Raw genomic sequence first — 15,309 nt, 5'->3', positions numbered from 1 at the left:
CATGTCTTTGTGTTGTTGTCCTCCGGTGTCTAGCTAGCTAGCTAAAATTGTCCCTTTCCTAAATTAGCCATGGATGGAGATAGGGATTTGGACTTGTGGTTTTACTTAATTCTCCATACTGGTCAATGATTATGACGGTGATTCTGATACAACCATAAATTCATACATTGCTGTACCCCTGGCCTGAGAGGATGGAAGTCCAATATGTAGCTAGATGTAGAAGGCTAATATTAACTAGTTGGCTAATCGTTGCTCATGAAAGGAAGTTAGGCTAGAGAGCAAGCATTTTAGCCAGGTAGCCTTGGACAACAACAACTAAAAGCGTGTACTGTATGACAGAGTGACAGACCATTTCGGCAACATGAAAGAGGAGGATGGCATTGGCGTTTCTCTAGAAGTAGGGTGAGTCAACATGTTTTTTCTCTACTTACGCACACACAGACACACACACACAGACACAGACACACACACACACACACAGTACTATGGACAGCCACATCCTGTTTAGATTATGTTGATTGGACTAAATTGCTTTGGGAATCTTTTTGTTGTCACTGTGTTAGATTAAACAGAGGTGATTTGATGATGTTGGAATGTTGTAGTTGAAATGGTGCTGGAATATTCGAGGCAGCTCCTGTTTTCTTTGTGACTTGCGTAACATTCTGGTGTTTGTTTAGTAGACCGAAAATGTCCCAAAAAATGTACAAGCTGTGTAGGTCATGTAACTGTTTGTTACATGCATATGCTTTGTGGACTTTAGGAGACAGATGTTGCTCTCCGGTTTTGTGATGAAACAAAGGTGTGGTTGAATTCATTCTGCCACTGTGTCTTCTTATTGTCTCTGCTTTAGGCCTATATATTGCGGTGTCAAGGCATATGAACTAACAGGTTATAGAGCAAACAACACAGTTATCACAACACAGGTTGTAAAATGGAATTTTTTCCCCTTGGCTTGGTTTCCCCAGTGATTTTACCCACGCTCCGCTACTACATGTGTGTCTGTGGGAAATGTGGGAAAGGGCCGTTGTTGCCATAGCAACAGTCTGCACTTGCTCTGGGCAGAGAGGAACTGCATGTTGAACTAGGTGAGATAGACTTTGAAAATTGTTTGCCAGCCAGCCCAGAGAGAGAGAGAGCATTTCATTGTGGGTTTTGTTGTCGACTTGAGCTACACATTTCCACAACAATTTTCACATTGCTACCGGCCTTGTTATAACGACAAAATTAAACATTTGTTAACAGAAAATATTGTTTTCACATATTAGTATTATTTAACAGTTTAACACTGTTCATCATAGGAATTAGTTGTTTTGGGGTGCATTATCTCTTTAACTCCCATAGCACGTGAATGCCGCATAGGCTTTTATGATGTGTTGAAGACAACTCGGGAACTCGGAAATCTCCGACTTCTGACATCAGTTTGTTCATCACAACTGAAAACTGAAAAAAACGAGCTCCAACTGGAAAAATCTTTTGAATGGTCATCCAACTCGGAATTACAAGTTGGAAACTTGTTCATCATCCTAGAGCTCCAACTTCTCTGACCTGTAGATCACTAATGCAGTGTTTAAGACAACTCGGAAACTTGGAATCTCTGATTAAAAATTGTATACGTTGTTTGCGTAGTACTTTCTATTGGTTGATTCTGATATTTTCCAAGTGGGAAACTTTGACCTCGAATTTCCAAGTCGAAAATGTCAGAATTGTCTTTATTGCGGTATGACGTCATGATTTTTTCCTAGTCTGAGCTTATCTTTTTACGAGTTCTCAGTTGTCTTGAACACACCAATAGCCCTCCCTACCTTCAGGCTATGCTCAAACGTAAGGAAAGCTGAGTTCCTTCCCAACTTCAGGCCTACTGTCAGGACAGCTGAGTCCCTGACCATCTTGCGAAAATGTCAGAAAACCTATTTCTTCAATGAGAATCTTGATGAATCCCACAGCACAGCACAGCCACACAGAGACCGGCGTTTTGAACTCAGTTTAATAGTACTTTTCTGTGGATGTTTTGTCACAAATTTCCACCTGCAGAAGGACAAAATCAAACAATCCCACACGCTTGCAAATTATTTGTTTTATTCTGTTTAATGTTTAAGCCTTTTGTCAAATAATTTGCTTCAAAATAACTAACTGCTCTATTTGAAAACGGCAGGATGCTATCTTTACAATGTTTTAGATATTCCCCTCATTAGATCTTGTTCAAAGAAGAGCAGAGATGTGAGCGGTATGTCTTCCCGACAGGCCGCGTTCAAATCCAGATATAAATACTACATAGCGTAAATATATTATGACGCTAATCTGTCACATTACATGCAGAGTGAGGAATTAGACCCAGGTGGCAGTGTGATGTTTTTTCCCCATGTTCACACTGACACATTTTACTCCAAGGCCAGTCACTATCATGTGTTCTTCCTCTGGAGAACTTTCCTCATGTACAGTATCTTTGTAAAGATCCAGCATGAAAGTAGCTTGTTTCGCAATGGTTGTCCTGAAAAGGTTTAGCTGAATTCGCTCAGGTGCAAACCCGCTGCTGCCATTTTAGCTACTGCGCATTCTACGCACAGCACTCTGGTATGATTTCTCCCCTGTGTGGGTCATCATATGTCAGGTCAGCCTAGATTTAACATTGTAGAATTTCCCACATTCACTGCATGCTATTCCCAGTGTGAACAATATACTCCCTCTCGTGATCTCTCATCAGGTGTATTTTTTAAGCATCAACAAAAGAATAGCCTCTGTCGCTATAGCTGCACTGGAAAAACGATCTACACTTGGGCCTTTTTAAGAATCTTGGGTCTCTACTGCATTTTCAAAACACAGCGCACTGGTATGATTTCTCCCTTGTGTGGTTCATAATATGATCGGTTAGGATTGACTTAGGGTAGAAGCATTTCCCACATTCAATGCATTGATGTCCTCTTCCCTGCAGTAACAATCATATGCGTCGTCAGTTTTACCTTAGACTTGAAGCATTCACCACATTCATTGCACTGATATATATATACACTACAGTTCAAAAGTTTGGGGTCACTTAGAAATGTCCTTGTTTTTGAAAGAAAAGGACATTTTTTGTCCATTAAAATAACATAATATTTATCAGAAATACAGTGTAGACATTGTTAATGTTGTAAATGACTATTGTAGCTGGAAACGGCAGATTTGTTATGGAATATCTACATAGGCGTACAGAGGCCCATTATCAGAAACCATCACTCCTGTGTTCCAATGGCACGTTGTATTAGCTAATCCAAGTTTATCATTTTAAAAGGCTAATTGATTATTAGAAAACCCTTTTGTAATTATATTAGTACAGGTGAAAACTGTTGTGCTAATTAAAGAAGCAATAAAACTGGTCTTCTTTAGACTAGTTGAGTATCTGGAGCATCAGCATTTGTGGGTTCGATTACAGGCTCAAAATGACCAGAAACAAAGACCTTTCTTCTGAAACTTGTCAGTCTATTCTTGTTCTGAGAAATTAAGGCTATTCCATGCGAGAAATTGCCAAGAAACTGAAGATCTCGTACAACTCTGTGTACTACTCCCTCCACTGAACAGCGCAAACTGGCTCTAACCAGAATAGAAAGAGGAGTGGGAGGCCCCGGTGCACAACTGAGCAAGAGGACAAGTACATTAGAGTGTCTAGTTTGAGAAACAGACGCCTCACAAGTCCTCAACTGGCAGCTTCATTAAATAGTACCCTGCAAAACACCAGTCTCAACAGTGAAGAGGCTACTCCGGGATGCTGGCTTTCTAGGCAGAGTTACAAAGAAAAAGCCATTTTTCTAGGCCTATTGACACACAGTCGACAGATTATAATTTTCATAACAACATAAACTAGCTTTTTGTAACAGTAACTATAGTCGATACAAACCTGCCCTGTGTAACTTTATCTACGGTTTGAAAACCAAATCCAATACAACAGTTTTTGGGAGGTTTGTTCTCCTTGGAACAGTGAGTTCATCTTACGATTCTTTTATGGTTTTCTCCAGTGGCACGGAGATCTGTCCAGCAGCCGCTACAAAAAGTTCAGTAAGATACTCATGGAAAAACTGTAGTTTGGACATTTCAGATGTAATGCATGGATGTCAAGGAGTTGGACCATTGGCCCCTTGCCTTCTTCTTCTTCTTCATCGTGTGGTTTTCCCCAAGACTAGATGTTTTGTTGCCTATTGCTGCCTTTCACAGGTCGGACTGTGAATTGCACATTTTGTTCACAAAAAGGAAAAGGGGAATGGAAAAAATAAATTGACCCAACATCTAACCCTATATGTACGCCACTATCCCCAACAAACCCATCCCTTCCCACTACTTTGGCCCTAACAGATTCTACACCAGGTTGTCAGCCTGGGAGGATGGAACCCTCTAAAAATCCACTGTAGTTTTTCTGCAGTAAAACCTCTGACGCAGAACAACTACCAAATCAATCTTCTGGGATTTCCATCCGCGCTGTAGAGTTAATGACCATGTCAATAAACGCCAAGAAGCCAACCATACTAAAGCACAAACTGTTCAGGTCACTCTGTACAGGCCTACTACTCACAGGGACACTCGCAGACTCACAGGGATCCTCTCAGGCTCCCTCACCCTTTTCCCAGCATCCTCTACTTTCCTCATTGCCTCAGCATATTTGCCTCATTGCCTCTGCCCGAACACAGGCAACCTCAAACTGTTTCGTCTCTCTCACCAGACATTTTTGATCCCCTGCAACATTGGACACCCTCACAATTGACACGCACAGCTTTTCGCACCAAAACTACACACTCCTTTGTCCCATGCCCTCCTGCACACTTCTCACATCTCGGAATCTCCCTCCTACACACTGCTGCAACATGACCATGAGCTTGGTATCTGAAACACTGTAATGGGTTCGGAACAAAAGCTCTCACTGGATAACTGGCATATCTTAGCATGACTTTATCAAGCAAAAGCTCTGCATCAAAATTCAAAAGGAACTCGTGCTTACCACCGGGTCTGCGTCCCGTCAGAAAAACGGCGGGCATCACTGACATTGGGGATCCTCATCTTAATTTGTTCCACTTCAACACTCAATGCCACACCAGTAATCACTCCTTCCAGTGGCGCTCTGCTCCGAAGAGCAAAACAAGATAGAGATCTAGTCCCGAGGCACGTAATGCGAAGTGCCCACTCCCTCTGGGTGGAGGACACACAGATAATCAACACTACACTTCTGGATACTTTGACTGAGTTAAGGGTACCCAGATTCTTTTCTACCCAGCCTGATACCACATATGGGTCGGAAAAAAGACATGAATCCACTTTCTCCAAGAATCTTACTCCCACTGGGCCAAAATCATCTCGGGAATTATCCTAATCATTGGGGTGTGGCTTGGAAGTCTTCACCACAGCTGTCGACGCAGGTAGGCCTACATCCTCACTTTCATCAGGTTCGATTTCTGAGCTGTCACTAACCAATTCCATCTCAGGGTTTTTAGGAAAGGAGTATGTAACCATCACTCCCATAGTTGATTCTTACATTAAATTAGTAAGCTTGTATTCAGGAGAGGAATGTTTGTACATTTTGTACTTAGCGCCATTCTTTCTGCCTCACGTCGTCCGCCCTTCCACCCAATTGTGAAAATGCTTCACTCGCCCTTTAGTGAGAATGCCATTGGCTCTTGGCTCCTTGCCTCGCTAGCAGGGTTTCCCAAATTCAGTCCTGGGGACCTCAAGGGGTGCACGTTTTGTTTTTTCCCCTAGCACTACACAGCTGATTCAAATAACCAGAACGCCTTGGGGTCCCCAGGACCGAGTTTGGGAAACGCTGCTCTATAGTATCCAGCTGGAGACCGGGAACCAATGGCCTGTCACTAAAACCAACACTATCGCCATCTACTGGCCGGGTTTATCTATAGCCAAACGGTAACGCGGTTATTTCATCATCATGAAGAAACACAGAAGTCAGGCTCATTTAATGCATTTATTTGAACTTTGAACTGACACTCCACTTCTCCTTCTTCTGCAGCTCTGTTATCATATCATATTTTTCATAATTAAAAGTAAAAAGGTCTTAAAGGGGCAATCTGGGATTGGAACATCAATTTTACCTCTATCAACCAGTCTGGCAGTAAGCATATGTTAACCAAAAAGATTCACCTAGTGGGTTTTGTAGCTTAAATGATAGCTAGCGTGGCTAACTATAGGTTGATATATTTACTTTACCTTTATTTATTGCATGTCTGCACAAGTACATTTTTGCATTTAGCATTTAAATTATGCAATCAAAATAAAAGGAAATTACGTGTCAGTAGGAGTGGCAATGTTTTACTGAGGGGACAGTATAACCAGGGGCTATTTTAGCAAGCGGCCAGGCTCCTGGTCTCCCGGTGGACGCTACTCCCTTGCCTGTCCAAATGATTCAAATTCAAACAGTAGATCCTGCCGGGTTTTCTATGCAGCCGAACAGACTCTCGTTTACAAATCATAGTACCCACAATGCTTCAGGCGACTCGGAATGTTATGGAGGTCAAAATAAAGGTGTGGATATTAGAAATAAGCTTCGACAGTCCACTTTATATACCCGAAAGCATAAAACGTATAAATGGCCGATTTGACGAGCTGTCATGTTGAATGCCCGGTGCTTTACGCGTTTTTTATGTTTGCAACATAAACAAGCGTGGTGCATAGAGAACATTCCATGTGGCATGCATGCGCGTTCGGTTATCGATGACATCATCACATGGTGGAGTAGTTGTATTCAAGACATCTAAACGTTGCATAGCATAATTTTACTCAACTTTACAAATTGGGAAAACAAGCTGACTAACTTGTTTTGAATTTCACCTTCAGAAATCTCGAGGTAAATAGGTTGTGGAGTTAGTTTGCCCGTTTATGTCACTGAAAATGTTACACTGTTTGTACTTGTGTATAATGACACTGGGGACAGTCCTTACATCGTCTCTCCCTGCTCTTTCTGAAGGAGATAGATGAGTTGAAAAGAAGAGACAGATTAGGAGTGGAGAGAGGGAGATGATAAGAAGAGCCATATTAGGAGTGGAGAGAGGGAGATTAAATTAGTTGTGAGTAGTGGGAGCTTCCTGACGCCAGATTTCTACTGTTCACAGTCCTCCATTTTTTTATTTTTTTATTTCACGTTTATTTAACCAGGTAGGCTAGTTGAGAACAAGTTCTCATTTGCAACTGCGACATGGCCAAGATAAAGCATAGCAATTCGACATATACAACAACACAGAGTTACACATGGAATAAACAAAACATACAGTCAATAATACAGTAGAACAAAGAAAACAAAAAGTCTATATATAGTGAGTGCAAATGAGGTAAGATAAGGGAGTTAAGGCAATAAATAGGCCATGGTGGTGAAGTAATTACAATATAGCAATTAAACACTGGAATGGTAGATGTGCAGAAGATGAATGTGCAAGTAGAGATACTGGGGTGCAAAGGAGAAAGATAAATAAAGTATGGGGATGAGGTAGTTGGATGGGCTGTTTACAGATGGGCTATGTACAGGTGCAGTGATCTGTGAGCTGCTCTGACAGCTGGTGCTTCAAGCTAGTGAGGGAGATATGAGTCTCCAGCTTCAGAGATTCTTGCAGTTCATTCCAGTCATTGGCAGCAGAGAACTGGAAGGAAAGACGACCAAAGGAGGAATTGGCTTTGGGGGTGACCAGTGAGATATACCTGCTGGAGCGCGTGCTACGAGTGGGTGCTGCTATGGTGACCAGTGAGCTGAGATAAGGCGCGGCTTTACCTAGCAGAGACTTGTAGATAACCTTTAGCCAGTGGGTTTGGCGACGAGTATGAAGCGAGGGCCAACCAACGAGAGCGTAGAGGTCGCAATGGTGGGTAGTGTATGGGGCTTTGGTGACAAAACGGATGGCACTGTGATAAACTGCATCCAGTTTGTTGAGTAGAGTGTTGGAGGCTATGTTATAGATGATATCACCGAAGTCGAGGATCGGTAGGATGGTCAGTTTTACGAGGGTATATTTGGCAGCATGAGTGAAGGATGCTTTATTGCGATATAGGATTTCTAGATTTAATTCTAGATTTAATTTTGGATTGGAGATGCTTAATGTGAGTCTGGAAGGAGAGTTTACAATCTAACCAGACACCTAGGTATTTGTAGTTATCCACGTATTCTAAGTCAGAGCCGTCCAGAGTAGTGATGCTGGACGGGCGAGCAGGTGCGGGCAGCGATCGGTTGAATAGCAGGCATTTAGTTTTACTTGTGTTTAAGAGCAGTTGGAGGCCACGGAAGGAGAGTTGTATGGCATTGAAGCTCGTCTGGAGGTTAGTTAACGCAGTGTCCAAAGAGGGGCTAGAAGTATACAGAATGGTGTCGTCTGCGTAGAGGTGTATCAGAGAATCATCAGCAGCAAGAGAAACATCATTGATGTATACAGAGAAGAGAGTCGGCCCAAGGATTGAACCCTGTGGCACCCCCATAGAGACTGCCAGAGGTCCGGACAACAGGCCCTCCGATTTGACACACTGAACTCTATCAGAGAAGTAGTTGGTGAACCAGGCGAGGCAATCATTTGAGAAACCAAGGCTGTCGAGTCTGCCAATAAGAATGTGGTGATTGACAGAGTCAAAAGCCTTGGCCAGGTCGATGAATACGGCTGCACAGTAATGTCTCTTATCAATGGCGGTTATGATGTCGTTTAGGACCTTGAGCGTGGCTGAGGTGCACCCATGACCAGCTCTGAAACCAGATTGCATAGCGAAGACGGTACGGTGGGATTCGAAATGGTCGGTAATCTGTTTGTTAACTTGGCTTTCGAAGACCTTAGAAAGACAGGGTAGGATAGATATAGGTCTGTAGCAGTTTGGGTCTAGAGTGTCACCCTCTTTGAAGAGGGGGATGACCGCGGCAGCTTTCCATTCTTTGGGAATCTCAGACGATACGAGAGGTTGAACAGGCTAGTAATAGGGGTTGCAACAATTTCGGCAGATCATTTTAGAAAGAGAGGGTCCAGATTGTCTAGCCCGGCTGATTTGTAGGGGTCCAGATTTTGCAGCTCTTTCAAAACATCAGCTATCTGGATTTGGGTGAAGGAGAAATGGTGGGGGCTTTGGCGGGTTGCTGTGGAGGGTGCCGGGCAGTTGACCGAGGTAGGGGTAGCCAGGTGGAAAGCATGGCCAGCCGTAGAGAAATGCTTATTGAAATTCTCAATTATAGTGGATTTATCGGTGGTGACACTGTTTCCTAGCCTCAGAGCAATGGGCAGCTGGGAGGAGGCGCTCTTATTCTCCATGGACTTTACAGTGTCCCAGAACTTTTTTGAGTTAGTACTACAGGATGCAAATTTCTGTTTGAAAAAGCTAGCCTTAGCTTTCCTAACTGCCTGTGTATATTTGTTCCTAACTTCCCTGAAAAGTTGCATATCACGGGGGCCATTCGATGCTAATGCAGAACGCCACAGGATGTTTTTGTGCTGGTCAAGGGCAGACAGGTCTGGAGTGAACCAAGGACTATATCTATTCCTTTAAAAAAAAATTGAATGGGGCATGCTTATTTAAGATGGTGAGGGAGGCACTTTTAAAGAATAACCAGGCATCATCTACTGACGGGATGAGGTCAATGTCATTCCAGTATACCCCGGCCAGGTCGATTAGAAAGGCCAGCTTGCAGAAGTGTTTTAGGGAGTGTTTGACAGTGATGAGGGGTGATGGTTTGGTCGCAGATCCATTACGGATGCAGGCAATGAGGCAGTGATCGCTGAGATCTTGATTGAAAACAGCAGAGGTGTATTTGGAGGGCGAGTTAGTTAGGATGACATCTATGAGGGTGCCCGTGTTTACGGATTTGGAGTTGTACCTGGTAGGTTCATTGATAATTTGTGTGAGATTGAGGGCATCAAGCTTAGATTGTAGGATGGCCGGGGTGTTAAGCATGTCCCAGTTTAGGTCACCTAGTAGCACGAGCTCAGAAGATAGATGGGGGGCAATCAATTCACATATGGTATCGAGGGCACAGCTGGGGGCAGAGGGAGGTCTATAGCAAGCGGCAACAGTGAGAGACTTGTTTCTGGAAAGGTGAATTTTTAGAAGTAGAAGCTCGAATTGTTTGGGTACAGACTTGGATAGTAATACAGAACTCTGCAGGCTATCTTTGCAGTAGATTGCAACACCGCCCCCTTTGGCAGTTCTATCTTGGCGGAAAATGTTATAGTTAGCAATGGAGATTTCAGGGTTTTTGGGGGTTTTCCTAAACCAGGATTCAGACACGGCTAAGACATCCGGGTTGGCAGAGTGTGCTAAAGCAGTGAGTAAAACAAACTTAGGGAGTAGGCTTCTAATGTTAACATGCATGAAACCAAGGCTTTTACGGTTACAAAAGTCAACAAATGAGAGCACCTGGGGAGTGGGAGTGGAGCTAGGCACTGCAGGACCTGGATTAACCTCTACATCACCAGAGGAACAGAGGAGAAGTAGGATAAGGATACGGCTAAATGCTATACGAACTGGCCGTCTAGCACGTTTGGAACAGAGAGTAAAAGGAGCAGGTTTCTGGGCACGATAGCATAGATTCAAGGCATAGTGTACAGACAAAGGTAAGGTAGGATGTGAGTACATTGGAGGTAAACCTAGGCATTGAGTAATGATGAGAGAGATATAGTCTCTCGTTTAAACGTTTAAACCAGGTGATGTCATCGCATATGTAGGAGGGGGAACAACATGGTCGGTTAAGGCATATTGAGCAGGGCTAGAGGCTCTACAGTGAAATAAGACAGTAATCACTAACCAGGACAGTAATGGACGAGGCATATTGATATTAGCGAGAGGCATGCGTAGCCAAGTGAACATATGGGTCCAGTGAGTGGTTGGGCTGACTGGGAACACGGCGATTCAGACAGTTAGCAGGCCGATGCTAACAAGCTAACAGTTAGTAGGCCGGGGCAAAATAAGATAGCAGTTAGCAGACCGGGGCTGGCAAGCTAGCAGTTAGCAGACCGGGTTAGCAAGCAAGCAGTTAGCAGGGGCTAGTAGTTAGCAGACCGGTGCAGGCAAGCTAATGTTAGCAGTTAGCAGATCGGGGCAAGCAAGCTAGCAGTTAGCAGATGGGGGTAAGTCTGTTTTTGCCTCTTCGTACGGTGATGTCGATAGACCAGTCGTGGAATTAGTAGGGTTCCAAGTAGCTCTAGGTAGCTAGCAGGCCTAGCAGGTTAGCAGAATGTGCCTTCAGCGGGCGTCACGCCTGAGGGGCCTGTTGGAATCCTCGGGCAGATTATGTCGGTATTCCAGTCGTAGAGGATCGGCGGGGTTCCGTGCCCCGTACCGGCAGTAGAAGGGGTCCGGATATTGTAGCCCAGGAGTGGGCTTCGGTGGTAGCACAGGAGCCCTGGCCGGGCTAGCTTCAGGCTAATTGGTGCTTGCTCCGGGATGGAAACGCTAGCCAGGAGTAGTCACCCGGGATTGCGGTTAGCTAGTTGCGAAGATCCAGATGAAAATGTTCAGAGTTTGCGGTAGGAATCCGGGGATATGGAGAGAAATAGGTCCGTTATGCTCTGGTTTGAGTCACGTTGTTCGAACTGGCGAGAGCTTTCCGAGCTAAAGGTTAGCTGATGACTGCTAGCAATGGTTTGCTGATATGTCTCTGCTGTGATCAACACTAGAGAGCTGGGCCTGCAGGGCGGCTTGCATGTCAATAGTTTACTAAAGTAGCTGCTGTTTTATCGTCTCCTATTTATGCACTGATCTGAAAACGGAGGTAACACAGAATGTTGGACCTCTTCAGGGTTGAGGAGTAAAGGATTACATGTAATCTATTACATGTAACGGATTACAACAAAAAAACGAACTAATCAGTTACCTTACCAGCAAACATTTTGTAATCAGATTACAGACATTTTTGAAAAAGTAGATGATTACACCAAAGTATTACTTTAAAATTCAGAAAGGATGTTTGCGGCAAAAAATCTTTGACAACTTTCTGTTTTCAATCAAATGTATTTATAATGCCCTTTTTACATCAGCCGATGTCACAAAGTGTTATACAGAAACCCAGCCTAAAACTCCAAACAGCAAGCAATGCAGATGTAGAAGCAAGGTGACTTTCTCAATAACCAGGTTTCCAACCAACCATTTCATGCAGATGAATTACCTGACGCATGAACAAAGTCACGATCGGGCTGACGGAAACAGGATATGCGGTACAATTTTGTAAATGCTGACAATTTGTTCATTCGACGTGGTGGGATCTTTTTGTGTCGGTAAAATTAATTATGCAAGAAATTGGGGTGGAAACGCCTTTAAGCGCAAATATTGATATTATAACCATTATATCGAAGTACACTTGTAGTCGATGCGATGATACATTATGTTGTGTGGTTCTTCCACTACGACTTATAAAAGCATTCAGTTTATTAGGCTACAGAATACATAAATTATGAACTTCACAGGGTGGTGAAAGTGCACGTGAAGAGCTTGATGCCCCTTTCAATAAATATCGAGGGTCTTATTCTTGTGACATGATGATCGATGCTTGGCTGCCGTTTGACAAATACAAATAATATCGCTTATACACAATAGTCTGTAGTTTGCCTACCTGCGAGCTGTTGGCTGGAGCGCACTTGCCAAGACCAGAGTGGGCAGATGTGCTATATAACGCAACAGTTTTAGTGACACAACCACCAGTAGAGTTGAAAATGTGCACGATGTCATCACGCACAGACTTTTATCCGCAATAAGTCATTTTGATGGAAACATCTCTGGTGGGAAAATGCACATATTATTTTATGCAGATTTTTGAATATTTGCATGAAAATCTGTCACAAATTGGATGTAAACCTAGCTAATGACATTCAAATCAGCATTGAAAAAAGGCGCAAATTTAAGTTTGTTCCGCCTGAGTGAGTCTGACCACAAGTCAGAGAGCACTATGATGACACACCAAATGCGTTTGATGGATCGCGGGAAAATAGCTTTTATAGGCTACAGTCCAAGCTGCCTTCCAAGGGTTTGACTGCTGTTGGCATCCAATTTGAATGAACGCTTAGAGGCAACGAGAACAGCAGTGGTGTAGTCTATGGGCGATACGGATATCACATATTATGACACCTAAATAGCGCATTGATGTGAATCCCACTGCTGCTTTCTCATTGAGTTTTTTGTGCCTTGTGGATGGCTGTTCGCAAATGTATATGTGTATTTTAACCCAATAAACTGCATATCAATCATTGTTTCGCGACCAGTGTACAGCCAGTGAAAAATGAGCTCTTGCAACAGCTGTATAGTGCAGGGCCTGATTAATGGCCAGCTATGTCTACTCTAACGTCGATTTATCTTGCAATAGATGTCGTTCAATTGGTCATATTCATTTTTGTCTTCTTCTAATGCCTCTTAAAGTGAAAGTAATCCCAAAGTAACATAGTAATCATTACGTTACTGAGTTTGGGTAATCCAAAAGTTACGTTACTGATTACAATTTTGGACAGGTAACTAACGGATTAACCTACCCAACCTTGGACCTCTTTCAGATCAGTGCAAAACAAGAAGGCGGGTCATCTGGTCCAAACAGACAGACGCGATACATTGCAGCAAGTTGTCTGTCATTGAGACAACACTGCCATCTAGTGTTCATAAGAAATGTTACAATCTAGGAGTGCATGCGGTGTCTTATTAAACCATAACGTCCACTCTCAGCGTCAGACATGGAAAGACTGAAAAAAGTATTTTATATTGTGGAATAATTAACCCCCTTTTTTATTCAGTAACCGTCACTTGAGTTTATAATGCAGTAATAAGCCAGGTGCCTGGCAAGGCCTGAGGGTCTGGCATGGATCAACGAATCATCACTGCCACAGGGGACACCAGAGGGCCGCAGAAGTGTCAACCATTGGCAGAGTTAACAAGGCAGTGCAGTGGGCTGTCTGTCTCCAGGTAGAACAGCATCCCAGCTCCCCCTTTGTTACCACGGACGCGCAACATGGTGTCGAGTTCTCTTACCGCAGTGTGTGTTATCTAGCACTTCATTCAGTGGTTGTTGGCACCGGATAGTGCAGATACTTAGGTGTAGACACGCTTGGTGTGAACAAGAAAGTTAACCCCAGGGCAACGATAGGGGGATTTCAACACTTTCAACCGTAGCCTGATTCCTTGATTCCGTGCTAGTGTAACAGTTAGTAATGCATGCCTGACACATTTGGAAATTGGACATAAGCTAAACAGAATGCCCAAGTGTCCTCCCTGTATAGGAGCAGTGGTGAATTTTAGCATGTAATTCTTGGTGGGGCAACCTCAAAGCCAGCAAAGCCACTACACAACACATCACTAAACAATACATTAATTGCGCTATAACGGTTGCTCACAAACTGTTAGGGCCTACATAAATCTATCTCAAGAGCAGAGCTTTATTTTCAGCACCATGGAGTGAATCCTTACCACCACTACACCTGGCTATCAGCAGAGCCTTGTCTGGCAGCGAAACAGTAAATTCAGCCTCATTTACTGCCTTTAAAAAAAACAAAGTTGAAATGGCTGACTTGCTTAAACAAATGTGGATTCTACTGACAATTGAGATGTACAAACTATGGCATAAGGGGACGACAAGCGGATAAGAGGCAATCCGTAATTTCGATTAAGACATTAATGAGCAAGCTAGGATGGACGTAGTCAATATAATTATTTGTTCAGCACTTTTGAAATGTACAGCGACAAAATTCAGAACATGGGCCGTTCTTACATTATTCCCCCTGTACACCAAGTCAGAACCGTAGGATAAATAAAGGGGGCATATAAGCAGACAATGAAAGCTCTTACAATATTATTTTATTTATTCTTTTATTTCACCTTTATTTAACCAGGTAGGCTAGTTGAGAAATGATTATTCAATGATTACATTTCTCTAAAACAGGCTATAGTGCACCACCAAGTCAGAACAGTAGGCTAAGTTATGGGGCCAAATTATTAGGGGGAGGCACATGGACTACTAACAGCTTACTACACAACATACACTTAGTATTAATTTCTTAACTACAGTATACATATGTCCCTGGCATATTACATCATTTATAGAGCAGCATTCAAGACATTTTTTGGACTCACCTTGTTGTGCTGTGCTCACTTGAACAGGAAGGTGGCGGTGACAGTCCTTGTGGGCAAATTCTGTCATCAAGCTTTGTCATCAAAGTCTGTCATTCTCTGGATTTATGGTGCTTTCAAGACAACTGGGAACTCTGGAAAAAAACAAGGTTGAATCATGACATCAGGGATCTTCAGGTCGGAGCTCTAGAAACAAGTTTCAAGTTTCCGACTTGGAATTCCGAGTTAGATGACCTTTCAAAACGTATTTTCCTAATCGGAGCTCGTTTTTTTCAGAGT

General features: G+C 43.2%; 1 long non-coding RNA gene across 2 annotated transcripts in view; it reads left to right on the top strand.

The window, feature by feature from the left end:
* The window catches only part of LOC120046089, a 43,585-nt gene that overhangs the window by 5,303 nt on the left and 22,973 nt on the right, over positions 1–15,309 (top strand). Inside the window, exon 1 of one of the 2 annotated variants that reach the window (XR_005476771.1) lies at positions 354–402. The exons of the other annotated variant lie outside the window; for it this stretch is intronic. This is a non-coding gene — a long non-coding RNA (uncharacterized LOC120046089). Of the gene's footprint in view, positions 1–353; positions 403–15,309 lie in introns of those variants that run through there. 2 annotated transcript variants of the gene reach the window in all.

The sequence above is a fragment of the Salvelinus namaycush genome, chromosome 4 (assembly GCF_016432855.1).
Source record: "Salvelinus namaycush isolate Seneca chromosome 4, SaNama_1.0, whole genome shotgun sequence".
NCBI lineage: Eukaryota > Metazoa > Chordata > Actinopteri > Salmoniformes > Salmonidae > Salvelinus > Salvelinus namaycush.
This window is presented reverse-complemented; position numbering and strand designations above follow the sequence as displayed.